This window comes from Sceloporus undulatus, chromosome 3 (genome assembly GCF_019175285.1).
Source record: "Sceloporus undulatus isolate JIND9_A2432 ecotype Alabama chromosome 3, SceUnd_v1.1, whole genome shotgun sequence".
NCBI lineage: Eukaryota > Metazoa > Chordata > Lepidosauria > Squamata > Phrynosomatidae > Sceloporus > Sceloporus undulatus.
This window is the reverse complement of record NC_056524.1, coordinates 69,172,813-69,200,262: the sequence shown is the minus strand read 5'-3', so window position 1 is coordinate 69,200,262 and position 27,450 is coordinate 69,172,813. Positions and strand designations below refer to the sequence as shown.

At 39.3% G+C, this 27,450-nt stretch overlaps 1 long non-coding RNA gene across 1 annotated transcript; it reads left to right on the top strand.

The window, feature by feature from the left end:
• The first annotated feature begins 7,244 nt into the window (after positions 1 to 7,244).
• Positions 7,245 to 25,380, top strand: LOC121926507. Its single transcript, XR_006103035.1, has 3 exons — positions 7,245 to 8,214; positions 12,389 to 12,492; positions 24,861 to 25,380. It is a non-coding gene; the product is annotated as an uncharacterized LOC121926507 (long non-coding RNA).
• Positions 25,381 to 27,450: the final 2,070 nt, after the last annotated feature.

The window sequence follows — 27,450 nt, the reverse complement described above, 5'->3', positions numbered from 1 at the left end:
ACAGAAAAAAGGAAAAGGTAAACATCCTGCTTTGGAATAGGGGGATGGGGGAGAAGAGCAGAATTATGCCCACTTACATCATGTGACTGCATGCAAAGTGGAACTGCTGCAGAAGGGACCAATTGCATGCAGATTCCCATGGAAAAATAGAATGATGCCAGTGAAAACGAGTGCTCCAAGATTGGCTAAAATGTGAAGCAGAAGCAGGATGGACACAATGTTATGCAATAAGTACCGGCAAAAGATGCTTTATTCTGCAGAACTTCCTCTTTGCTAGCTTTGCATGATAAACCCCTATGACTCTGCACATCAAGGTTTGAATTCCCATTCAGCCATGGAAATTGACTGCCTAACCTTGGGCAAGTCACACTGTCTCAGACTCAGAGGATGGCAATGGCAACTCCCGCTCTGAAGAAACTTGCCAAGAAAAACCCAGTGGTAGGTACATCTTCAAATAACTATAAGTTGGAAATGACTTGAAGGCACACAATAATAACAACAACAATTTACATTTATAGTGCTTTGAATGTTGTGGATCTAACATTGCATTTCCCAACTGTACAAAACACTGTAATAGAGGAACTAACAAAAAGAAGAGCCAGTTTTCAAACATCAATAAAGCTTTGGTTAAAGAACCAGATGGGAACTGATTCTTTAGTATGGTCACTCATTTCATTAATAACTTAACTAATAACTTAGTTCTGGAATTAAATTAATTATGAAATTCTAGCTGAAGTCTATCAATTAAGTTAAAAAATAAATGTAATTATGTTTTTCCTTTATGTTAGAAAACTTCAACGTAGGTCCTATCACTGTATGAATCATTCCTGGATTCTTGTTTGTCGTAAAGACTGGCCATACTTGCTTAGGGATTCAAAAAGTAACTTTTCCCAGCTCTGCGACTAGTCATCACTTATGGCTGTTCCACTATGCCAAGCATTCTAGGTAGTGGATTGAAAGAGGTGGTAACCAGCATGCCAAAAGCTCTCTCTGACTGAAAAAATCTGTATCTTTCCAGGTGGATGGCACTCAGAGACTGTTAATGAAAGATTTTTGGATGTCTAAACTGAACATTTTGATTGGGGGAACTGCTGCCTATTCCTGTTTCAGCTGTGCATTGTGCAGGGGCCTGTTGAGCTCACTGTTATATGAAGTTTTATGGAAACAGAAAAGTACACTGGTATCATTGTATTCTCTCATTCAAAGCTGAATTACCTCATGACAGAATATTTAACTCTGCTGGCCTCCCTTTGTACTCATATTTCAACACAGCACATGAAAGAAATGAAGAATAGGTTTAAACTCTATTTCAACTGTTTGAGAGTTATGAACCATTTCCCCTTTCATTCAGCTAGTTATTTCAGTCAACCTCTGGTTCTGGGAAAGCAATATAGGCTGAGAGGAGAAACAGTTTAAGGGGAGGCATCTCCCTTGTGAGATCAGGCAGTTGACATATTTGCTTCACATAAAAGACAATGTTATGTTTTGGCCTGTTGCAAACAAAGTGGAAATTTCTTCTCCAGGGTCCCGCTTGTCTGAGCAAACATTAATTTGTATAAATATATGGCCCATGCCATTTTCATTGAGAAGAAAATATGTAATGACCTTCTGGAAGTTTTGCAGAAGTCTTTGCATTGTTAAACAGTGTGTGTGTGTGTGTGTGTTTGTGTTTAACTGAAATAATATTTTTCTTCAGGACAGAAAACTGCCTCTAATAAAACTTGGTAAAGTTGGGGGCTACAGCTCTCAGAATCTGCCAACCAGCATGGCCACTGACTAAGCTAGTCTGGAGATTCTGAGAGCTGCAGTCAAAATTAGGCAAAGATGTTAAAAGTTCAGGGGGGGGGGGAGAGAGACCCATGAGGAATGATTTTGGGAACTAGAGAAGAGAAGACTGGGAAGTGATTCAATGGTCATCTTACATATTTGAAAGGATATAATGTAGAAGATGGAGGGAATTGTTTTTGCTGCTCCAAAAACTAGAATATAAGCAACTGAAAGAAAAGAGATTCTATGTAACCATTCAGGAGAATTTCCTGATAATAAAAGCTGAACAATAGTGGAATGGACTGCCTCGGAAGGTGGTAGACTCTCTCTCTCTCTCTCTCTCTCTCTCTCTCTCTCTTTCTCTCTTTCTTTTGGAGGTTTTTAAACAAAGATTGGATTGGCATCTTTCGGGGGTGCTTTAGCTGTGTGCTTCTGCATAGAAAAAGTTGCACTAAATAGCCCTTTTGGCCTCTTCCAACTCTATGATTGTATGAAAAAGTAACTTTCCCAAGGTCTTTCTGTGATGGTCAGGTAAGGGTCATGTTTAATATTTTTTAGTGATAAGACATGAAGTATTTTAAATTCTGTCTAGCAAATGAGAAACAAAAGTCACATTCAGGTAAGGAAGCTAACAAACAAAGAAAACTTCTCTTTAGACCAAAGCTTTCTAAAGTGGCAGTACCCTAAGGGTAACCTTCTCAGGTTCTTTGAAGTCTCTAGGACAAAGAGCTAGAATATTTGCCTAGAAGTGTGTTTCCAAGCATGTCCCAAAAAAGGTTTTCTAATAGAAAGCCCATAAATTTCTAAAGGAATTTAAAAAACAAAATAAATATACTCAAGACTGGAGAAACAAATGGAAAGTACCAATTATTATTATCATTATTCAAAGATATAGCTGTGTTAGTCTGTAGAATCAACATGTAGTGAAATCCTTAGCACCTTTGAGACTAACTGAAAGAAAGAAGTTAGCAGCATGAGCTGTTGTAAACTTAAGTCTACTTCCTCAGAATGCATCTGAGGAAGTGGAGTTTAGTCTACAAAAGCTCATGCTGCCAATTTCTTTCCTTCACTTAGTCTCAAAGGTGCTACAAGATCTCTCTACATGCTATTATTATTTTTTGTTGTGTGCCTTCAAGTTTTTTCTGATTTATAGCAACTTTAAGGCAACAGGTTTTCTTGGAAGGTTTTGTTCAGATGCAGTTTGCCTTTGCCATCTTCTGAAGCTGAGAGTGTGTGACTTGCCCAAGGTCATCCACTGGGTTTACATGGCTGAACAGGGATTTTTTAAATATAAATCTGAACATGCTTCATCACAGTGCCTTGTTTTAATCATCTGCACTAATGACTGAATGAAAGTCTCCTGGTGCTGCCTTTATATAGTCAAAATGGAATCAGCAACACACTGGAGGAAGATACCATCAGGGTTGGGAATGTACCAACTCCCCACCCCAAACCATTTGTGGGGGAAGCCCTCAAGGATCCCAAGTTCCTGGTAGTATAGTTAGCTTTAAGCATGCACACTACAGGTTGAGTTTCCTTTATCTGAAATGATTGGGACCAGAAGTGTTTTCTTCTGGTCTCAAGCATATTTTCATATTTTTTTCAGTTCTTGGAATATTTACATATACATAATGAGATATTTTTGAGGTGAGAACCAAGTCTATACAGGAAATTCATTTATGTGTGTACACTTTCTACAAATAGCCTGAAGATAATTTTAAACATATGAGTATTTTTAATTGTTTTGTGCGTGAAACAAAGTTTGTGTACACTGAACCATCAAAAAGCAAAAGTGTCTTTATCTCTGCCTCCCATGTGGACAATTTTGGAGTGTTTTGAATTTTGGATTTCTGGGTAAGGGATACCCAACCTATACCATGTACAGCCTACCTTAGAGTCTTACTTTAGAGGATCACTTTAGGTCCTACTTTACAGTGGAAAGTGCTATGTATGAAGGATTATCAGAAGACTGTGCAGTTGGACCTTGAAGTTGTCCAACCAAAACTAGCACTTGGATGAGAAAATTGGGCAGACACACAGGTCAATTGATCACTATGTTTCCCACTGTGGGAAGACATAATTTAATTTAAAATAATTTAAATTGTGCAAATTACTTCTAATCTTGATTCTTGATTTATCAATTAGGAGATCAAATTGTCATTCGAATCCATATCTTCTTTTGCTTTCTTTTGTGGCATTTCCTCTTTTTTCCTATATATGAGGCCTTGATATCTACCATTAATCTTAGGTAAATATCCAATTAGAGTCAGTTATGAACCCTGTTTATTATATGACAAATTTTTCTGTGCTTCAAAATCATATGATCATTTCCATCTTACATCTTTAGGGTTTTTTTACATCCAGAATATGCTGCAAGAAATCTTTTTCTTGTCTTTTTCCCCCCTTTTGGATGAGGATTTTGTTCTTGCACTCATGCTGTTTGCCACGTTTGTGTTAAGGTGAAAGAGTCAGCTAACAAAACATAGATGCCCTTTGAGGTTTGGCTTTGCAACTTGTTAGCCTCTAAGCTGAAGGAACATTGTTCCGATTTTTCCTGCATATTCATTTTCGTCACTAAATAGATTCATTTTGGCTACACTTGTGTCCCTTTTCATGTTCCCTTTCTTTTGAACATTTTGTGTTATTGAGTTTCACTGGCACACATTCATGGAAAGTGAATTTCAAAGCTGAATACATGCGCATGCTTATTATTGTTTCCAGTAGCACCCACACTGCCTTAGTTCCTCACAAGCATGAAGGACTTTATTGTGCTTACCAGAGATCACAATTCACAGAAACTTTATTAATTCATTAGTTAATCAATGAGATATTAAATGGTCAATTTTTCACCACACCATGGAAAATAATTAACTTTCCATTTACAGGGACCTGTTACCCTTTCCTGATTCACAAGATACTCAGTCAACTCTCCTTATCCATGATTTTTTTATTCATGAATTCAAATATCCATGGTCTGAAACTGTTTTTAATAATATAAATTTCAATAAGCAAACCTTTTGCCATTTTATGTAAGGAGTGCAGTCTTATTGTGCCGATGTATTTAATGAGACTCGAGTATCCACAGATTTTGGTACCTACGGGGGTCCTGAAACCAAACTGCTGTGGATACCAAGGGTCCACTGTATCTGCACCACACAGTTATGCTGATTTTGTATCACAGCAAATCCAAAATGTCATTATGTGGAATTCATTCTCCTAGACTACAGTTTCTAGAGTAACCTGAGTGCTTGTCTGTACTACATAATTCAAAAATTTAATCCTTAATTCCTCTGTTTTTAAGGATTAAATTTACAGTACTGTATTTGATCTTCAGTCTCTATCTTTTCTAATTTCTAAGTACTCATCAAACTATAAATCTCAGAATGCCTAAAGGTGATACCATGACAATTAAAGTAGTATAAAATGGATATAACTATGTAGTATAGATAAATCTATAGCTTCAGCAGGAATTTACAGAATTAACCAGCAGCAGTTGTAGCAGAAATTGTACGCCCCACAGAACATATATTTTCCTTTTAGCTCAGATTCACAGATAAATCCAACGCAACAGCATTTAACAGTACAATTCAGACATATGTCTCATTGACTTTAATGAGGCCCTAGAGAATAATACTTAGCAGCCAAAAATTTTTCTTAATCTTGTCTTCAGGATAAGAATTGCAATGGAGCTTCTAAGTTTGTACATTCCTATTATCACTGAGACTGATCCAGCAAATGAGAAGTTATTATAGAAAAGAAACAATCTATGTCCATACTGGGTTATTTTTTGCTTTTCTGTCTCTTATACTGTATTTCATGTTACATTTATATATTTCCCCATTTTTCTTCATAGTGGTCCAGTATATATGCCTTTCAGACCTTATGTAAAAGAGAATCAAGGATAAAAAATAACAAATACAATTTTAGTTTAGAGAGATATTTCATTCCTCTTAATACATTCTTACTTATATCCATATCTATACCCCCAAGACAGGGGGATTCTAACCCCTAAGACCACTAAGATAAGAGTTTGGTTCTGTATCCTCAACATGACAGTATTTATCCAAAGTGCTGTTGCATTTCTCAAGGAGTTCTATTTATTTTATTAATTACATTTATATCTCACTTTTCCTTCAATAAGCACAAGGTGAAATGCATTGCTCTCCCCCTCCCCTTTAACCTCCCAACAGCCATTGAAGTATTTTCAGGCTAAGAAAGAAGATGTATGGCCCAAGGTTACCCCATGAATTTCATGGCTCTGTAAGGATCAGAATCTAGATCTCTGAAGTCCTGGTCCAGCATGCTAAACATTATATCACACTGATCTTTTTTGCAGGTGTACTTAGGTAAACTCATTAGCTCTTTTGGCTTTTCCTACCATCTGTATGCCAATGACACCCAGCTGTATCTTTCCACTCCTGACTTTTCTCCAAGGCTTGAACAGCAAGTTTCATCATGTTTCACAGCTGTCTCCCAGTGGATGCACCAACAGCATTTGAAGCTCAACATGTCCAAGACGGAGCTTCTTGTCTTTCCTCCTAAGCCCACCCTTCAACACTCCTTTTCTGTCTCTGTGGACAACATTTCTATTCAACCAGTCCAGCAAGCCCGCAGTCTTGGTTTCATCTTTGATTCTTCTCTGTCGTGTATCCCTCAGATCCAGACCACAGCCAAGGCTTGTAGATTCCTTTTATACAATTTGCCAAAATCCGACCATATCTCTCTGCCTCTACTGCTAAGATCCTGGTCCATGCTCTAGTGATCTCACGACTTAATTACTGTAACGTCCTCCTGGCTGGGCTTCCTCTTTCTCACCTCCGTCCTTTAATCTCTGTCCAGCATTCAGCTGCATGCATTATCACTTCCACCCACCGCTCTGACCACATCTCTCCTGTGTTGGCATCCCTTCACTGGCTCCCCCTCCCTTTCCGCATTCAGTATAAGCTCCTGCTATCGACGTTTAAAGCCCTCCATGGACTGGCCCCTCCTTACTTATCAGACCTTCTCTCTCCTCACCTTCCCACTAGGGCTCTCCGTTCTGGTAGTCAAGGTCTGCTGTCTCAGCCCAGGATTTCCTCTGCCCCATCCCGGATTCGCCCCTTTTCCCTTGCTGCCCCTCACTCCTGGAACCTTCTTCCCCCACAAGCAAGAGCCATCACTTCTTTAACTAGCTTCAAAACGGAGTTGAAGACCATCCTGTTCAGAGAAGCCTTCCCAGGCATTGCATAATTGTCACTTGCTATTTGATGTTCTTTTGGTGTCTGTTTTATTGAATCATTTTCTGTATTGCTATGTATTTTATATGTCCCCACCACCACTCCCTTCTCCTTTTGTGTCATGTCTTTTTAGATTGTAAGCCTGAGGGCAGGGAACTGTCCAATTATAAGATTGTATGTACAGCGCTATGTAAATTTATAGCGCTTTATAAATATAGGTTAATAATAATGATGATGATGATGATGATGATGTGAAAGAAATTGGTGTGCACAGTGTGATGTGTATTCTATGTTTCCATTTTTAAAAAGTCATTGACACCCCACAAGAACAGTTACGATGCAATAAATGTGTCCACACTATGGGAAGTAATACTTCTCTCATAGTACTGTCAGATGTCTTAGAAAATTATAGTCAGTCCTCAGCCTAACTGATGGGGGAGAATGTCTGTAATTTTCTCCAGTTGGTCATGGCCATGCTACTGGGGGATGATGAGACTTGTAGTGTAACAATTCTAAAGGGACCAGGTTGACTGATGCTATTTAAGTCCAACCCATGGTTAAAACAAAATGTGGGCCTTGGTGCAGAGTTTGTCCTTTGCTCTCCTCATCTCTCCTCCAGTTTTGCCTCCTTTTTTGCTCTTCCATGAAAAACCATATACAAAAAGGCAAACAGAGGACATTGAAATGGGAGAACTCCAGAGGAATTATTTACTTGCAAAAATTACATCAGTGTAACCTCTGTGGTACATTCTGTATGTTGTTTTTTATTCTTAAAATCAATAAACACTTTAGGGAAGAGATGAAGAAGAAAGGAACCATACAGTAGTACACACAGTGTGTGGTGTTGGCACTTTGAGCAAAGAGAGACGGAACCTGTGAAAAGCACTGTGAAACAAGTGAGTTATTTGTGTGGCCGTGTGATCCAAAATGGAAGACATGTGTCACACTACAGATCTGTGTGACTTGGCAGGCATGCATTAGACACGAACTGTGGGGCCTCCTGGGTTTTCTGCCACCACCCTTCATATTCTTGGCTGTCATCTTAATCCTCTTTAAAACCCACCCTTTCCAGTGATTTGATTCCCACATCTTTTTTCCCCTCTTTATTTTTCAGAACAGCCAAAAAGAGCAGCATCTTGAGCAGCTGAAAGCTGTTCAGGTCCAGAACTGCAGCACAAGACACACTCAGGAGGAGAAGCATTGGCCTCTCTTGGCTCACATCTACAGCCAAGTATGTGTCCAATGTGTATCGTCTTTGCTAGCCCACACAACAACACTCCATGATGAATATCCACTTGAACTTGGATGTTAACACATCCCTCTATGCTGGTATTTAATTACGATGAGAAAGTGTCATACTCAGCATGATGTCTGAACATTGGCCTGAAGTTCTTGTCCCACAGCAAGCATTTGTATAGATTACTGTGTGTAGGCACTGTGTGCAGGCACTGTGGCTTTCTTCTCAAAACACTTCTTGTCTAGATCTTCTCTTACTCCTTTGGCAGGACTTCCTGTTCTAACAGACTGTTTCTGCTGTTTGTAGTAATTATTATCATCAGGGACTCACCTTTCCCCTCTTTTGTGCTAAAACTGTGTTCTGGGAAACATTACAGGTCTTTTGAGTGAATGAGGAGCACCTGAGATACAAGAAGATCAGTAATTGTAGACAATATCCTGCTGTGGGCACTTTTGCCACAAGTCTTCACTTAGAATATACAGCCACAGAGAAGTGTGGAGTAGGGTTTTGGTTGCACGTTTTGTTAGTGAGAAGTAACAGTGAAGCCTGGCAGGCCTGGATAAGAGCTCCCTGAAGGCTTGAAGAGGTTCTAGCCAAGGTGTCACACAACATCCACCAGCACCACCCTGATGCATTGCCCCCCCCCCCCCCCCAGTCAGGTTTACAAGTGGCAGGATGGATGGGAAGTGATGCTCAGTCCAGTTCAAAAAAGAAACACCAAACTCACAAAAGCTACCAGCATCTTCATTTCCAAGTATTTCTAGGCCTCACCATAGCTTGTTTTTGTTGTGTGTCTTGTTTCTGACTTATGGCAATCCTATCACAAGGTTTTCTAGAGCTGAGAGTGGGTGATTTGGCCAACGTCACCCCGTGGGTTTTCATGGCTGAGCAGGGAATCAAACCCTGATTCCCAGAGTTGTAGTCCAACTCTCAAGCCACTACACTGCATTGGATATGTGCTCCAAAATGGAAGGTGTGTGTTAAAAAAAATGAAGGAAAAGGGAAAGGCAATAGTGGCAACAGCTGCAGTGTATCCTAATTTGTTCCTCACTATGCCAGGTAGTGATGGCAGCCTTTCATGGAGGAGCTAGTTTTCAGTCTGAGTGTACTCATGCCTCAGACAATGTCCCCTCTATTTGAGAAATAGTCTAGCAATGCAATCTTATAGATGGGTAATAAAAACTGCAAGAATATTACATTACTACTGGGGCAAATTGTGTACTAACTAGATCTTCCCTTTGGCCTGATGCAAGAATTGTTTCTTGAAAGCTGCTCTGCAAACAGAAACTGGATAATAACAATTTAACCACACTGAGCCATCTTCTGAGTATAAGCTGTGGAATTTATTGACAGTTACTGTATAATGACAGGATATGCATATATGATTCAGTCTTCATCGTACAATATGCAAATCTAGGTGAGATACAAGAGCTCAGGATTCTAACACATTCTTCTAAAGGAAAGATAGGAAAAGTGTAACTCTCCAGATGTTGATAGAGTACAGCTCCCAGCATTTCTTACCATTGTCTAGTGGCTGCTAGGAGTTAGCCCTGTTCCTAAATTAGCTATCAGAGGTGCACAAAATCTGATTCACAGAAACCCATTATTACTCTTGTTTTACAGAGGAGTAACACAGAGGTTGAGAGAGAAGCAATTTGAATAAAGCCAAACCTTTCACCCCTTGAAAATTTGCTGTCAGTAATAGGTATTGGGAATCAAAAACACCCTTGATGATTTACTGCAAAGCACCATGGTATCTATCAATAGTCACGATCTACCTTTTCTCTACCTTAGGTAACCTGGAACCAGGCTGTTTAGAGCTTTAAAACATAAAACTAACATGTGAAGCAGAAATACGTTAGGACTCATTACCAGTCATAGCTGATGGTTTCCATGTCAGTGGGATGGTGAACCTGCTCTGGGTTTTAGTCCAAACTTTTGAACAACTAAAGTACTAAGCCTCTTTGAATGCATTGTTCAGCACCTCAGATATCTCATTTAAAATCTGCATTAACATTCCAGAACAGACTCACTCCACCACCAGTACGTAAGCACAAGTCATCACTGACAATAATTGTTTCAGTATCAGCATAACAAGTGCCTTTTGTTGGCCTTCTATAATTAAACCAGTTCCCACATTTTGGCTCCTACATTTGCAGTAATCAAAGTTTCCAGACAGGTTTCAAAAGAAAGCCCTACTAGTATCTTACTATGGTCTTGTCTCATGGATATTTGCCTATTATTGATCACTGTGGCTAAGCAATCAGTGAAATATTCCCTATGACAAATGGCTGATAGAATGAATAAACCAAAGCTGTAGTGGATGACTGCAGACATGTTGCTGTATAATTGGTGCATCAATGTGCTGTGCTTCTCAGTGGCCAGACTGCCATTCTCTAGGAGAAGCTCTAGGTGGCAAACTGACTTAAGCTGGTAAAAAATGCAAAACAAGCATTGTTTCCCATTGGAAAGAATCTGTGGTGTCTGTTCATCTGGGATCCTTTTGTATCACATAGTTATAACTCTTTGTTCCACATTGACATGGCTGTTTCCTATATAATCCTGGGGCTTGTAGCTTGGTGAGGCACTAGAATTCTCTGGCTGAAAATCTGAAATATTCTCTTGAAACCATGTATCCTATCCCATCATTCCATATGATGTTAAAGTGGAATCAGAGCACTATGATTGTGTAGTGTGAAAGGGCCCCTTGATTTATCCACTCTCCCTTACGTTTTGTTATTACAACAGAACTACTGTATCAAGAAGATGTGTAAACTCTATCATGTAGAAGTGTGCTCTGTTTTGTCAGCTGCCCAGCTGAGTAGGGGTTCCTATAAATGAAATTTAGATGGTTGCAAACCTCAGGCTCTGTGTTGGCAACCTATTGGCTCCATCAGCCTTTGCAGTCAATCTTTCATCATTACTATCATATCCTGCCTGGAGTAATCATCAGAAAGTTAGAGCCAGTATGGCAAGCTGCAGCTGGGAGATCTGCTGTTGGAAAACTAGTTCATTAAAGATGATCAATACCCTTTTATTATGATTCTGAACAATTATTTGGAAGTAAACTTAAACCTTTAAAAAATGGAGTCTACTTCTACCTTAAAATATAGCTCATATTTACACAGTGTTTCTAGTGATGGCTGGTGGTTCTTATGTTAAATCTGTTCCAGGTTTCAGTCTGAACTTACAAAGAATTATCCAAAATACTGAAGCTATTTGAAGGATACGACTGAGCATGTAAAGTTTAGACTGAGGATTCAGAAATACAGTTGGACCTCCATATCCATAGGGGATCTTTTCCAGACCCCCTCAGATACCAAAATCCACACATGCTCAAGTCCGGTTTTTCTTAATGGAAACTATTTTTCTTATTTGTTGCTATGGTGTCAAACTACATTATTTCTACAGTGTAGATGCAACATAAAACAAATTCACCATCCCACTGTCACTCTGTGTGTTACACTGATCTGTATGATCATTTGTAAGATTCCACATATAGTTGTTCACCAAATTTGACCAAAGATACTCTGCCTCTGGGCCTGGATCAGTGTCATTTTCAGAAAATGAGTTCTTGTATGTCACAATTAGTAGAGCATCTAAATTCTCTCTCACAAGGAAGCTCCATTATGGTTTGGTGAGCTGGCACTGTCCTATATTCTGCTTTAACTTCTAGAATTGCTAAAATTAATCTGGGGATTTGTAGACGCAGTTTGTTGTTTCAAGGATAACTAAAAGGCACCCCCCAATATAAGCCTGCCCGACGTTTGAGATTATTAGTGGAGACCTTGTTGTGTGTCCCAACACCCTACAAAGCTGAGTACAGAGAATCCAGCTTTCTGTGTACCAGTACCCAGACTGTGGAACTCCCTGCCAAAGGAAATTAGGTTGGCCCCATTTCTTCTGAGGCTGACTGCTAAAACAATGCTGTTGGCTTTTGGTCTTTGGAATTTCTCTGACTGTTTTATCTGTCTGGTTGTCAATTCTATTTAAAGAATACATTTGTGTTTTTTTTTGTTTTTTGTTTTTAAACTGCATTTAATGTTATCAATATTTTCATCTGTTGTATATTTCTTGGGGACTCTAGTGATCTAAGTTGTAATACATAAATGACATAAACAGAAAAATAAATACATAAATTTGTCTTCATTTCTTTCCCATCTCATAGATTACCTATTTACAACAGTGCAGATGCACATCAGTGAAAGCTGCACAAAACCTGACATATTCCAATGACTTGTAGGAAGTAGAGGCTGAGATCTCCATTGAAAGGTATCTCGTAGCACCTTTGAGACTAACTAAAAGAAAGAAGCTGGTAGCATGAGCTGTCATAGATTTGAACCTACTTCCTCAGCTGCTTGAGACGTGGAGAGTCCAGAGACAGACCTATATCAGCCAGTTGTGTGTGAAAATATCAATTGAAGTTGGATGAGAGAATGTCATAAGTACATCTTGTAATGCAGGATTGTGGCCAAATAAAAAGCCATGACAAATATTTGAATTGCATATCTAATGCATCAGTTAATTCAATCAGCCACCATGTTCAGATTAATTTGGATGGATGATACTTTGTATGCAACCCTTAGATTGCAATCATAAAATATACATAATATACATAATAGTTCTTAATGTCACATAGATATCTATACAAAATAATATTAATCACCTCAGCTTAGCATGACTAGCTCCAGAGTCTCTTCATTTTGTTTAGCCACATAGCCTAAGGTTCCTCATTAAAGTGGGTTCTGTGCTTTCCTATCGGGGCGGGTTATAGACCGCCGCTTTGAGGCGGTCTGCCGCCGCCGCCGTTTGCTCCGTAAGGGAGCCGTCGCAGCCACACTGCGCGGCTCCCTTACGGAGCTAAAAAGAAGCTCCAAAATGGAGCTTCTTTCTGTGGTGCCTCTGTGACGTCGCGAGGCACCAGGGGCGCATTCGCGATGTCACAGGCACCGCAACATGTTTGGACGCACAGCGTCTGATACATAAAGATGGTGCCGGCCGTGTGGAATGGCCAGCACCATATTGTATGGACAGAGTCCGTATTAGATCCAGGGGCGTCTAGAAGAGACGCCCCTTTTTTAAAATGGGACATCCTGCGGACGTCCCAAGTGCTGGTTTGTAACCGGCCATAGCTAAAGATGGCAATTCTTAGGGTGTAGACCCAATTGACTCTTTGAAAAATCTCCCTCTCTCTCTCATTTTTTTTTTAAACATTGCTTCTTCTGTTCAGAAATTATTCCAAAAACAGAGTTTTCTAAGTGCATTATTCAGTCTTTAAAAGATTTTGACCATAGTTCTTTGGATTTTTTAAAACACAATGTAGCTTTTAAATATATTTTGCCAACATACTCACATAAAGGCACTATTATGAGAGTTAGAAAAGGCCTTTCAACAGCAGGCTGCCAGCAAAAAGAGTTCATCCAGTATTACTCCAAACAAGGCTTATATAAAAATGAAACATCCCAGGGGTTTCATGAAACACCAGTTCACACTTTTATAAAAGGTGCTTCTAAACTACACTACAAATCTGGCAGATCATAGTGTTACAAATCTTGTGGAGTTGAGTCTGGATTAATTTGTCTCAGAGGGCAGAACTGTAATGGGGCTTTCCCCACCCTGCTTTTGCCTTTTTTCCCTTTAAAATGCATCAGAGTTTTTTCCCCCCTTATGAATTAATTCCAGTGACAGAAAAAAACTGTTCCAGTGTATAATTAACTCATTGGAGGTACCACAAGGATTTATTAAATATTCAGAGTCTTTCAAGCTCTACATTCAGTAATAGATGAGCCTGAAGCTCATTTGAATTCAAGCATTTCTAAACTCAGGAAGAATTCAAATATTATGCACAGAGTTGAAAAAACATTCTTGCCCCAGACTGAAATCCAAATCCTGCACACAATTATGCTGCTTATCAATCTCTTGAAGTCAACGTGGTCAGGATCAGTCTCACATATGAGACTAGAAATCAGAATAATATTCAGACACTGAGGCTATAGTCCAAGACGTACAGTCTGGGGCAAGCTTAACATGCAGGAAAGAGGAATGTAAGCGTGTATTTGGAGGTACCCTGAAGTTTTTAACTGCAGGGGATCACCTAGCTGAAAAGTCAAGTAAGTTTTAAAACAGAAAAATTGTCTGCCCTATACATATCAGTAAAAATTTCACAGCACTGTAAGCAGCTTCAAATGTGCTTCTTCTTTGGTCTTGCACATAGCAGCTCACTAGCGTCTTCGCTAGACAACACATTTTCACCTCTCTTACCTTTTTACTTACATTGAAATGCGGAAGCTTCAGTCTGGATTAGGACCATTGCATGTTGGTGTGGAACAGGGAAGATTTAAATCTTTGCCTTCCTACTGATCTTGGCCACATGGCAGAATGAATGTAGTTTGACACCACTTTAATTGTCATGACTACATTCTAGGGTCCCATTTCCACTGGCAGTTTTGCCCTGGAAGGAGCTGGGCAGATTCGGGGGGGGCCCTCCCTAATCTCTCCGTAAGCAAGTGACCACTACAAATCAAGGGCATTTTAACCCGAATGCACTCTTGGGGAAATCGGGTTTAACATGAAGGCACCTGCTATCAATCAAGCAATCGTCATAGGTGACGTTTGCAGCACTCATTGGGGCATTGGAAGTGTGCTTCCCCCCTCCTTTTTTTTAAAGAGCCAGGCGATGTGCAGATTCTGTCAAATTAAAACCCGTGTGTGTGTGTGTGTATGTGTGTGTGTGTGTGTTGTGGGCATTTGGGTCAGTGCAGGTTATCATCTGCCCTTGGCCCCATTTTCAACCCTAAAATGCAAGCTAATGCCATCTCTGCATCCTGTACCCCCCTCCTTGCCACCCCAGAATGCCTCATACACATGCAATAATAATAATAATAATAATAATAATAATAATAATAATAATAATAATAATAACAACAACAACAACAACAACAATAATAATAATAATAATAATAATAATAATAATAATAATAAATTCCTCACCTCGGAATGCCAGAAAAGGATGCAATGCCATGCATTCTTTAGCCTACCCCTGAATTCCTTAGAGACAGTAGCAAAAGCATGTATCAATTTACCAATTTGCCAAATTGGAAAGAGAAACATTATAACATTTGAATTGTAGCATTCATTCGCAAAGGAAAAAAAGTTTTTTTGCAAAGTACTCTTTGCAACATTTCCCCTTTGCTGGAAGCGAGGAAATGAAAGGGAAAGTGAACAAGCAGCTAGCCACGTTCTATCTATCTACCTCAAGCAAAAATCATGCGCATTTTTTTGCCAAAAATAATTTTAAAAAATATAAAAGGGGGGGGGAGGTGCCTGATGCGAGCTCCATTCGTGCCCTGTCTCTGACCTGAACTGAACTGACCCTTTTCCTTCTGCTTACATTCTCTTCAGAGGAGGTTTGCCATTGCCTTCCACTGAGGCTGAGAGAGAGTGACCTGTCAGTTCCAACTAAAGTAGACCCATGGAATCAATTGGGAATAAAAGGGAAATGCAGCGCAGGCATTCTGACTGTAGCATCTGCATATAACACAAATAATAATAATAATAATAATAATAATAATAATAATAATCCAGGAGCAAGAGGAAATGAAAGTAGCACAAGCAAGCACACAGACATGTCACCCAAAAAGTCATGCACATAGATTGTCAAAAATAAAAGACGTTCCTTCTACAGCCTGATTTCCCTACATGCCTCCTCCGGCTTGGCCCTGCAGCCCAATTTCCCTTGGCAATCCTCCTCCTCCTCCTTCTTTCTGACCCTCCCCTCCCTCTGAGCTGCCCTGGCTCCTTCATCTTCCTCCTCCTGCTCAGTTATAGAATGCCCGCCATGGCTCCCTTCTTCCCATGGCTCCTTCATCCTCTTCCTCCTGCCTCTCCGTCACTTTCTCCAGTTCCCCCTGCCCTCCCTCTGACAGCCCTTTGCAGCCCCCGTCAGTCACCCTGGTTTCCCCTTTTAGCCTCCTGTCATCCTGCCTCCTGTCAGATTCCCCTTTTTGCATCCAGGCTCCTTCCTCCTCCTCCTCCTCTGATGAGGGGAGGGAATGCTCTGCCCTCAGCCCACCCTCTGACCTTAATCCCTCCCCTGAACTTGACCCGATCATGATCGGGGGCAAGTTCATATTTTGCGGAACCCAGGTTTTATCAAAAAAGACAGATTTTGCCCCAAATCTGGATGACCTGGGCTAAAGGGCATTCCCTTGTGCATGCCTTGAAATGGATTGTGACAGATTTGGAGCAAATATGAACTTCACGTGGAAGGATCAATTTCTGATCCGGGGTAAAAGGTAGTCTGAATGGGCCCTAGGATTTGTATGCAATTGAAGCACCAGAGCTCTCTAACAGAGAAGTCTAAATATCTCACAAAACTACAAATACCAGAATTCCATAGCATTGAGCCATGGCAGTTAATGTGGTGTCATACTGCACTAATTCTGCAGTGTAGGTGCAGCCTTGGAAGCTAAGCAAGGTCAGACCTGGTTAGTACTTGGGTGAGAGACTGCCAATGAATAACAGATGCTGTAGGCTATATTTCAGAAGAAGGAGCTGGCAAAACCACAAGTATTCCTTGTCTAAGTGGCTGCACAAACCACCCATAAGGAGCAGCCTGCAGCCACCATTTTAGTGCCAGATTGGGACCGTGGCAACTGCACACTACAGCCCTGATCTTGCCTTTCTGTACTGCAGAAAGGGCGCCGTAGCCACTGCTGTTGTGGCTTTTCAGTGCTCCTTTTGTACTGCATCATCTAGATGCAATGCCAAAGGAGAGCCATGATGCTGCCTGGGGGCAGGGTCAGAGCGTGTGTCGTATGGGTGCCACTCCCCGACTCTGCCCCCAGGCCAGCCTTAATGGCCGGTCTGTACAGCCTCTAAGACTGTCTGTGGGATCAAACACCTGCATTTTTCAGCTCTTTTGACCCCCTTTTTGGATGAATTTGCTCCACCCCAGCCTCATGTCTCATGGTAATTGCATCATTATAGGAAACAGTAACATAATTACTCACTATTCCAAAGCAGGTGAACTCCATGCCATTTGGTTTATATATTTTTAATTTTGCTGTATTTGTGTACTAATGTAAACAATGATTAAAACAATTAAAATAGTTTTATTTTATTCTTTCATTTTGTCATAAGTATACAAACACTGCAAAGATGTTTTAAAAAAGAGAGAGGCATGAAGTTAGCCTTCTTTGGAATAGCAAGTGGGAAGGAAAGAGAGGAGAACTGGCACATGCGGTACTGCTGGAATTAAAGTGAAGAAGCTTTTCGCACCAAAATACCTGTGCTATAATAGTGACATTGAGAACTTGTTTTTGTTTGTCATTGAAAATGTGTACTACAGTAACAGGACAGAAGCAGGATCGATACAACATTATCAGACAAGTACCAAGCAGAGATGCTTTTATCCTGTTAAAATCCCACATTTTCCCCTTGTGTGGTAAAGTCCTAAGGCAAGACACAGATGTGTGGAACATCACATGTATTTGCAAGATTTTTCTCCACTTGAGGGAGCACTTCTTCTAAAATCATGGTAAAAGTATAGTCAAGTTTGACTCTCAAGGGAGGAATGCCCTTCTCTTTCAACTCCACATCTCCCTGCCCATCTTCCCCACCTCAGATTTTTTTCTGTTTCTCTCTGGGTATTTGCTGCATCTATTTCTCTTACTTAAAATGTTTTTATATATATATTTAAAAGCAAACCCTCCTCTGAGTCGTTTACAAGATAAGTTTTTTAAACAATAAAGTGTGAAACCCAGCTAACTGAAAGAGCCATAGTATAATATTTAAAATAATGACAATAGCAAAAATTGTAAAATCAAATGAGCGTCCATTCATTTTAAAGCAAACTGGAACATCCAAGTCATTACAGCCCATTTTTAAAAAAGTGATATTATTATTATTATTATTATTATTATTATTATTATTATTATTAACCTTTATATAGAGAGAGGGAGACATGTGCATAGGAGCTGCTGCTTGGGCAGCCAACCTAAGAGACCTTACCAAAAATCACATATGAAGGGCCTCTGTAGTGGTAGCCCTATTCTTTGTGGAATACTCTAACTTAGGATGTGCACATTATGCCCTCCCTTACTTTTGCTACATTTTATTGAAGACTGGATGTTTTTACATGAATATGAAACTGTTATTGTATACTGTACAGTATATACATCTTTAAATGCCATGAACAAACCTCTTTACGCTTTCAGTACTGACAAGCAGATACCCTTAACCTTTAACAGATTGAGAGTCTGGGGGAAAAACCCCCCTGCTTCTTCAATAATTTTAAAGATTTTTAGCACCTCAGGTATAGCTATTTGCAATACTCAGAAATCCAATCCAATGCAATCTTAACGTGGCAGAATAGTACATACTGTTAAATTTTCCAGTTGTATGAACAGTGGAACATTTGTACTTTGTGGTCCTTAAGCATTCTGCCGCTTTTGCAACCAGTTCTGCAACCTGTTGTGTAACTGGAGGTTGTATTGGATTCCATCCTCTCCTTGTGCATAAATGCAGAACTAGCTTTGTACAAGAGCGGTATCATTTGCGCTGGTAGAATGACACCATTGGACACTAGCTTCTGTGTTGGAATAGGAGAAATGGCACCTCAGATAATTCTTTGTTTTCTGTAGCTCTTTATATCTTTAAGACTGCTTGAGAGTATGACTTAAATCAAATATCCACCCAATGAAAATGCCCTTTTAGAATGCTAGCAAAATATTTTTCCATCAATGAGATGCCTAGAATGTGCTGTTATTATGAAGTAGGACTATGGTCTTCAAAAGGTCCTTTGATGTCCAGCCAAAGGAAAAATGACCACAAGAAGAGGCTCCAGAAGGCTATTGTTGTTGCATGAGACCTGCCTTTTAAAATAAGTCCCTGGCACCAAAGAAGTGCTTCAAACAGTGGTTTTATTTTTCACTTTGCATTATTTGTTTCTAGTTTTGTCATTCATATGCCCAGAAGACAAGACTGTAAAATTAATAAGATTTGTTAAAAATAACTTAGCCATGGGCAGAGTTATTATTACAGGAAGTGGTCTATTTCCTGTGGTAGCTCCGTCTTCTAGGCCACTAGCTTTGGAAAGGATTGGCTGAAGAGGAAATGACTGAAAATGATTTAAGGTATATCATAAGGAACTCATTAAAAGATTCATCTGCATCACTGTGATAATATTCCTCTCATCATATGGGTCACATTCAAAGGGTTCCATCACCTCCCCCTTTTTATTTGTAGGGTATATAAAAGAAGGGCTTATATATTTAGCTGTTTTAATTTATAAAGCAAGCCTATTCTTAAAGGTTTAGGCAGGGTAGGATCGAAAGATGCAACACCCTATATTAGATTTTGGAAGCTGCCATTACCATTGCCTACTTAAGCATTTTCCTCCTTCCCTAAAGCAAGTCAGGAAGGAGAGTAAGTAAATGAGTGAAAGGTAGAGAAGAAACAGGTCTGTGCAAAGTCAGTGAGGAAGAAAAAAAAAATAGCCTCTCATGACAGAAACCACAGTTCATTGGAGGGTGCTGTCAGCTTGTTATTGTTGTGTGCCTTCAAGTCATTTCTGACTTATAGTCACCCTATCACAGGTTGTCTTGGCAAGATTTGTTTAGAAGAGGTTTGACATTGCCTTCCCCTGAGGCTGAGAGTGTGTGACTTACCCAAGGTCACCCAGTGGGTTACATGGCACAGTGGGAAATCAGACTCTAGTCTCCAGTGTCATTGTCTAACACTAAAACCACTACACCATGCTAGCTCAAGTGCTGCCAGCAGACGCCTTGAAATATGACTGTTGGTCTGGTGGAATGCCTGAAAAACTTCACACAGTCTGTCACTGAAAGTGATTCCAATTAAATTTATGATAAACCAAAGTACAAGTAGGATAGAACTGGTGACTTCAAGTAATCTTTGCTATCCAAAAAATACACTGAAGAACTGTACAGTCAGCCCTTCTTATACACTGATTTTTTATACACGGATTCAAGCATCCACGGTTTGAAAATGTTCCCAAAAGTATAAATTTCAAATATCAAACCTTGATTTTCCATTTTTTATAAGGGACACCATTTTGCTATATCATTATATTTAATGGGACAAAATCCTATATACATGGATTTTGTTATACATGGGGTATCTTAGAACCAAACCCCAGCGTATAACAAGGGTCCACTGTATATTCTAGAATCTACCAATGTAGCCCAGGACACACAAACCTCTTTTGAGATTAAGGTCTACACGTACTAAGGGGAATTTGGAGACAAGCTCCATCTCTGGACTTTTCTGCGGATAAGTGGAATCTAGTGGGAGAGGCAATCTCCTCTTCTCACCAGTCCCCTTCTCTTCTTCAATATACCTCAAAAATAGTTCATTTACTTTTGTTTCTTGGCATATTATCTAAGTTTTATGAGATTATCACACATGACTTTTAAACTGCAATTAAAGCAATAAAATAGTGCTTTATTGCAGGACATCACCTCTGACCTTTAGCTGCTGTGTCTCCCAAGTGTGGATAGGATGTCCCTTTTCACTGATGGGGAAAAACCATCAATAAGCGCCCAATTGCACTGCTGTGGCTTTAGTCCTCTGATGCCATATGTTCTTTCCCTAGCAGTCCTGGCATTGGACAATTACATGGCGGCAGTCTCCTCCTCTCTCCCTGTACCCTGTCTCCCACCTCCTTTGCTTTCCCCAAGCATCCTGTTTTCTTTTCTTTTTCTTTTTCTTTTTCATTCTCTTTCTTTTCTTTCATATTCGTTGTATTAAATCACATTGTCATAACTGGTAAATTCTGTTACAAATACAAATAAAAATAAAGGTCATAGGGCAGGGGTGAGGTAAAACAGGAGTGCAGAAGAAAACAGAAGGGGCTGTCAATGCCAGGAACAGCCCCTGTCATGCTTCTGGAGGAACATGTGATAAGGAAAGCTCCCAGATTGGTAAACTGGTATCCATTTACTTTTACTAATGAGATTGCAACGAGAATGGGGCCCATGTGATAAAGTCCTTAGAGACAAACTAAACATTAAGGGGAATGAATATTCCCTGCAATGAACTCATTTCTACCCCTAAAGCCATATGTCCTCGGAGATACACATCTCAGCAATCATACTTGTAAATGTAGACATGTAGCAGGATTAAATCTCCATTTGAGAAATCAGCTCCCTCGAGCACTGTGTGTTTTAGAAACTACATGTACAATTGTATGGATCTGGGCTATAAAACCTGAAAACCATTTCTCTATGATCTGTTACAATAGCTGATGAGATCCAGTGCTTAAAACATTATTTTTGTACATTACAGTTATAGTCTGAGAGGGAAACTCTCTGGTCCTGTAATTAGTTATCACTAGAGTTATCTTTTTTAAAGGTAGTTCTTACCATTCCTCATTACTAAAAGTATTTGCATTTTAGGTTTCGTTCTTTTTTAAAAATCTAGTTGCCATAGACTGCTTGCCTGTGTGATATTTACCTATCACCTCTTAATGCAGCCACATCCTTGTGCCTAAAAAATGTAAATAACAAGTTATACCACAAAAGGTATAACTCTTCATAGTTTCATCATGTGGAATAGCTGGACTTTCACACCAGGAAGGCTTGAGTCCCCACTCAGCCATGAAGTTCACCTTGGAGTAATCAGCATTTTCCAACCTAACCTACTTCACAGGGCAATTGTAAGGGTAATGGTATGGAGGGGAAGAACCACTTTGATCTGCCTGGAGTAAAGTGCAATAAAAAATAATCTTTCATTAAAATTATTTATTATGTTTTATTAGAAAAACATATCAGGAACTACTACAAATGTGGGGGAATCAATGGACCAAATAAACCAAAAGCAGAACACAAATAGCACCATAGTTTTTTGTGGGTTTTTCGGGCTATGTGGCCCACAAAAAACTATGGATGCCGGCCATGAAAGCCTTCAACTTCACAAATAGCACCCTTTTGAATAATCCATGGTATAAGTGTGTAGGTCAAAGAAAATCAGAGGTAAAGGTCACCAGAAAGCAAGATTCAATGTGTAAGAGATCTATAAAGCATTCATCATTCTTAGTCAGCTCCAGCTGCTGCCCAGCCTCTTCAGCGTATGAATTTTATGTTAACTTTTTCCAGCATGGGACGAGAGCTAATGCTGGGGGATGTTTTAATTCAAGAAAATGTCATAAGTATAGCAATTAAATACTTTCAGCACTGGGTCCCTGAAATGATGCCCCCCCCCCTTCTGCCTTCACATCTCATGGCTGCTCTGAATAAAACAATAACAATTGGATTACATTCTCCCAGCTTCTCAAATACTTGGCCCTAAGACCTTTTCATTTGTCCAGAAATTCAGTGGCCAAGGAGAAAAATGGAGTTGTATTTGCTCTAAAGTTATGTTTTTAATTTTATTCATGTCTCTTTGACATTGTCTCATAAATATTTTGCTCGCCCTGTATCAGTTTTGCTGCTGATGTAAATGTGAATAGGCTAGAATTGCGTTTTACTCTTCTGATAGTCCATTTTCATTGTAGCATCTGCTGTATTAAGCACACACACACATACACACACACACACACACACACACACACACACACTTCATTTTATAAATATATTGGGGATGGGGAAATGCATTTAAAAGACAAAGGGGGGGGGGGAGAGTAGAAAGGTTTAGAAATGCCAGTTTCTGAAATGTTCCAGTTATGTGCAAACTGCCTGAGTAGCTGCAGCTCACAATTGCCATCTAAACATCTATTTTTCCAAGCATTTAAGAGGAGTGATGTGTACATTTTTCATGTGTAATTAGGCAGTGTAATGTGATCCCTTTCTGCAGTCAAGCTGCCATGTGCTGTAGCCTCACTGAATAGCTTCCAGATTTCAACCCAATCTCTTCTGTCTAGACTCTACGTTGCTGGTCCCCCCCCTCCCCTCCTGCCTGCCTGCCCGCCTTCTGAGCTTAAAACAGGCTCCAATACAAAATGCCAAAACCAGAAGGTTTTTTTTTTTTTTTTTGGTTCCTCTTTCTCATAAAGATTTGGGACAGATCTCCCAGGCCCAGACAAGAGCTGGATCCCAGACTTTTTAAGACACGTGTCATCTGAAACTGACATTAAAGACCTGCAAGCTTTTCAGCAGGTCATGCACACACAAACAATGGCTTTTAAAATATGGCTTTCATTAAAAAGTGAGTATTTTTAGAGAGGTGTGGTTCAGTTCTGAGAGGAAAAGGGGGCGGGGGAATGAAAAGAGAGAAAGAGAGAGAAAGAGAGAGAGAGAATAACCAAACTGCTACATTATTTACACGGCTGCTCAAATGCTAAGCATTCTCTTTGGGGGCTGAAATGAAATGAAAAAATAGATGCCATTCCAAAACCAGGTGCATCTCAAGCAGAGAATAACCAGAGCTAAAGTACAGCAGGTTTAAACAAGAAAGACATATCTCCAGAGAACCTTGCAACATTATTGTATTTCCAAATGTACCCAATACCTACTTAAGTAGTAAATCTCATCCCTGGGAATAAAAAGGAAGAAGTTTTAAAAAATAATTTCACTGATCTTTGGGGACAATATTTGACAGTGTGACAACAGTTTTAAATGAAATAGCTGTTGCCGACTTTCAGGTTCTCTGTAGCATTCTTTCATCCCAGCAGTGTCATTTATTTCCTCTAAGAAATGTGGATATATGTGATGAAAGCAAAAGGTCCATTTATAGGAAATCTGATACCATATCTTTTTCCCTTGGATGCAAGGCAGCTCGAAAACAATAAAGACATAAAAACAATAAAATACAATCAATACCAGTAAATACACCTTTTTGTCTAAAGTGTTTTTTTTACATATTTATCACAAATCCTCTCTGTGTTTTGCAGTGATGCAATGCCGATGCCTTTCTAACTACAGTCATATGATGTTGCTTGTTTTGTTTTTATTTTGCTTTATTTTGGAAGACAAGACTTCAGCTTGCTCTTTCTTTTGCTCTTTCTCTCTCTCTCTTTATCCGAGTGGGGGAATTCTTGTGCCCACTTATTAAGATGTTGATCTGTTTCAATTTTAGCTTTTTGCAACCTGCATGTTTCTTTAAACTGAAAATTCATCATTTTCCATGTTTTGTACCTGTATGCATAATATTCTATGGGATTCACATTTGCGCTACAGTCCCCCCGCCATTTCCCATACCAGAAAATTCTACGCACACTGCGATTTATGTTGCACAACCTGGGAGGCAAAATCCAAATCAAACCAGGCCCCTCCTCTGCTCTTCCCTAACCATACTCCATCTTGCTTCATAGTTAAGGTTTCATAATCAACAAGACTTCTGGTGACTTGAAGTTACTCTAGAATGCTATGCTGGAATATTAGCTGTATGCCATCATAAATTTCAGTTACAAAGGCTTTGTGTGGTTTATTTGTAATTCAGTTTTCTCGTGCTGGCATAAATCGAGGCTAGACTCACACCATTAGACACTTCCAATTTAAATGGCTTAATTTTTTGCAGCTATTTTTATTATAGTAGTAGAAATGTTATTTTCTTCAGCCTTATCCTGACTGTCTTTGCTTTCTTTGAAATAAATGTTTTCAGATATGCAAACATTCCCATCTGCTCTGTGTTATTTATTACCCTTCTCTACCTAATTTTTTGGTTTTATCATTTATTTTCAGATTAATTCTTATTGTTTTCTGTTCTGTGAGACTTTTGGAAAACTTCTCATCATCTGCTTCCAGAACATCCTTTATCCATGAAATTAGGATTATTCATCTAGTCTGCCACTTTTTCCATTCAATACATTCTTCATCTTGAAGGTAATAACCTTTTCAGCTGATGGGATTCTACTTGAGAACTTACCCAAGAACATCAGAACTCCTCCTGGTTTTCTCAGTCTAATGGAAACCTATCTGGATGGGATTGTGATTTTCTATCATGGCACCCAGACTGCAGAATTCTTTCCCCTTTGAGCTTCACTGGACACTCTCATTGACCCCCTTTTAAGCATTCATTGATTTTTATTTCTGTGAACATTTTGGATTTTTCAACTTTGTTTTTTGCACTTTCACCTCTGCTGGTTTAATCTGCTTTTGTTAAATATTGCACTTCATTCATTTTTAGCTCAGCATAACTGAGCATTTTGTCTATAATTTTTAATACAAAAAGGTAAATATCAATGTATTTCCTTAGAATATCTATTTTCACATAGCCACGTAATGTTTAAGCATAAGGGATTTGTCTTATCTATTAATTAATATTTTAATTAAGTAAAGATAATATTACACGTTTACAAACATTCTTAATTATCAATAATAATATTAATAATTAATGTTTTGAATTTGTGTATCATTTAAGCATCCCAGTTCATGCATAAATAGTCCCAAAGGCAGCCTTTTATCTTAGTAAGGAGGCCTAGTAATGAACATCCTAGTTCTGCTGCAAAGTTAGAAATACAAAGACAGAGAAATGTAACAAGGATGTTATGCTATATTCTGTATGGTGGGCCTCAAGATGTGGAGAGTCTTTCTCTAGATATGTCCACTTCCAACAGAACACTGACTAGATTAGACAGAGATTATTGCAGTAGCATCCTATTCCTTTTCCCCAGAAGTTCTTTTATTAAAATATTGTATTGTGCAGTGGGGACTTTGGTATCCAGTGGTGTTTGGTTACAGGATCCTCATGAATACCAAAATCCATGAATGCTTAAGCCCAGTTATATACAATGACATAGTAAAATTGTGTCTTTTATCTAAAATGACAAAATCAAGGTTTCCTTTTTAAATTTTCTTTATTTTTAAAAATATTATTTATTTTCTAATACATTTTCAAACCATAGATGGTTGAATCTGTGTATGAAGAACCTGTGGATACAGATGGTCAACTTTCTGTTACAGTGTTGTTGCTTTCCTTCAAGTTGTTTCTGATCTATGGTGACTATCACAGGATTTTCTTGGCAAGAGTTGTTCAAAGGGGCTTTGGCTTTTCTTCCTTCTGAGACTGAGAGCATGGCTAGCCTAAGGCCATCCATTGGGTTTCCATGGCTGAGTGGAGATTCGAACTGTGGTTTCCAGAGTCATAGTCCAATGCTCAAGCCACTATACCATGCTGGCTTGAATTTTAATTGTATGTTAGTTTGTAAGGTGTATGTTACTGGATTAAAACACTTATATTTGGGACGAATGGACTTGGCTAATGGAGGAAAGTTCTAGATGACTATGTTGTGCTGAGGTACATGGAGTGTCAGCAGAAGGTTCTTTTCTCCATTAAGATTAGTTCAGACATGCAAAAGAAGAATTGGGTACAGGATTATATCACTCCTTTCCTTTCCCCCATAAATGAAAGACCTCCCTTAGGTTGACATCCTTTATACACATGTAGCTGATAGTAAGTACTATTGCACTCAGGCAATTTCTGTATAGGCATGGATAGGACTGTGTGGTTAAGAATTCTGTTTTTAAACTCTCTGTTTTAAACTGAGAAACTATTTAATATATTTTAAATCTTTTAAACTTTTGTAGTTTTTTTTAAAAAGTTGGTTTGATTGCAGTCCACCCTGAGATCATTGGATAAAGGGTGGGACACCATTTTTTTAAACAAACTAATAAGTGCTATGCTGTCTTAGTATCCTTCCTTTAGTCATCTTTCTTTCACATGCTGCTTTTTAACATGGGTATACAGTTCCCACAGCTGCCACCGGCACATCATTTGCAAAGTGTTTTTTCTATTCCTTTTTCAGCTCAGTCTGCTGCCATTAGCAGCCTCCAGCCCATTCAGTCTCCAAACCTTTTGTATTGACAGTTTTAAAACATGTGTGCAGTTGGAATGCTTATATGCAACAGCAACTAAACTGATATAGAGGACTCATTTCAATCAACAAATGGCTTACTACAACATACTCTTTTTCATTGCTGTTTTTGTCAGTCAAATTTTGTTGTTGGTGTTGTGTGCCCTCAAGTAATTTCCAATTAATGGTGACCTTAAGGCAAATCTGTCATAGAGTTTTCTTGGCAAGATTTCAGGAGGTTTATCTTTGCCTTCCTTGAGACTGAGATAGTGTGACATGCCCAAGTTCACCCAGTGGGTTTCCAGGGCTGAGCGGACATTTGCACTGTGGTCTCCAGAGTCAGTTCAGTGCTCAAACCACTGCAGCATGCTGGCTCTTTACAACGGGGCAATTTGGTATACTGAAAGATTTTGGTTGATTAATTTTCTCTGTTTAGTGTGTTCATGGTGTGGGGAGGGACTTAAAATAGTTACATCTCC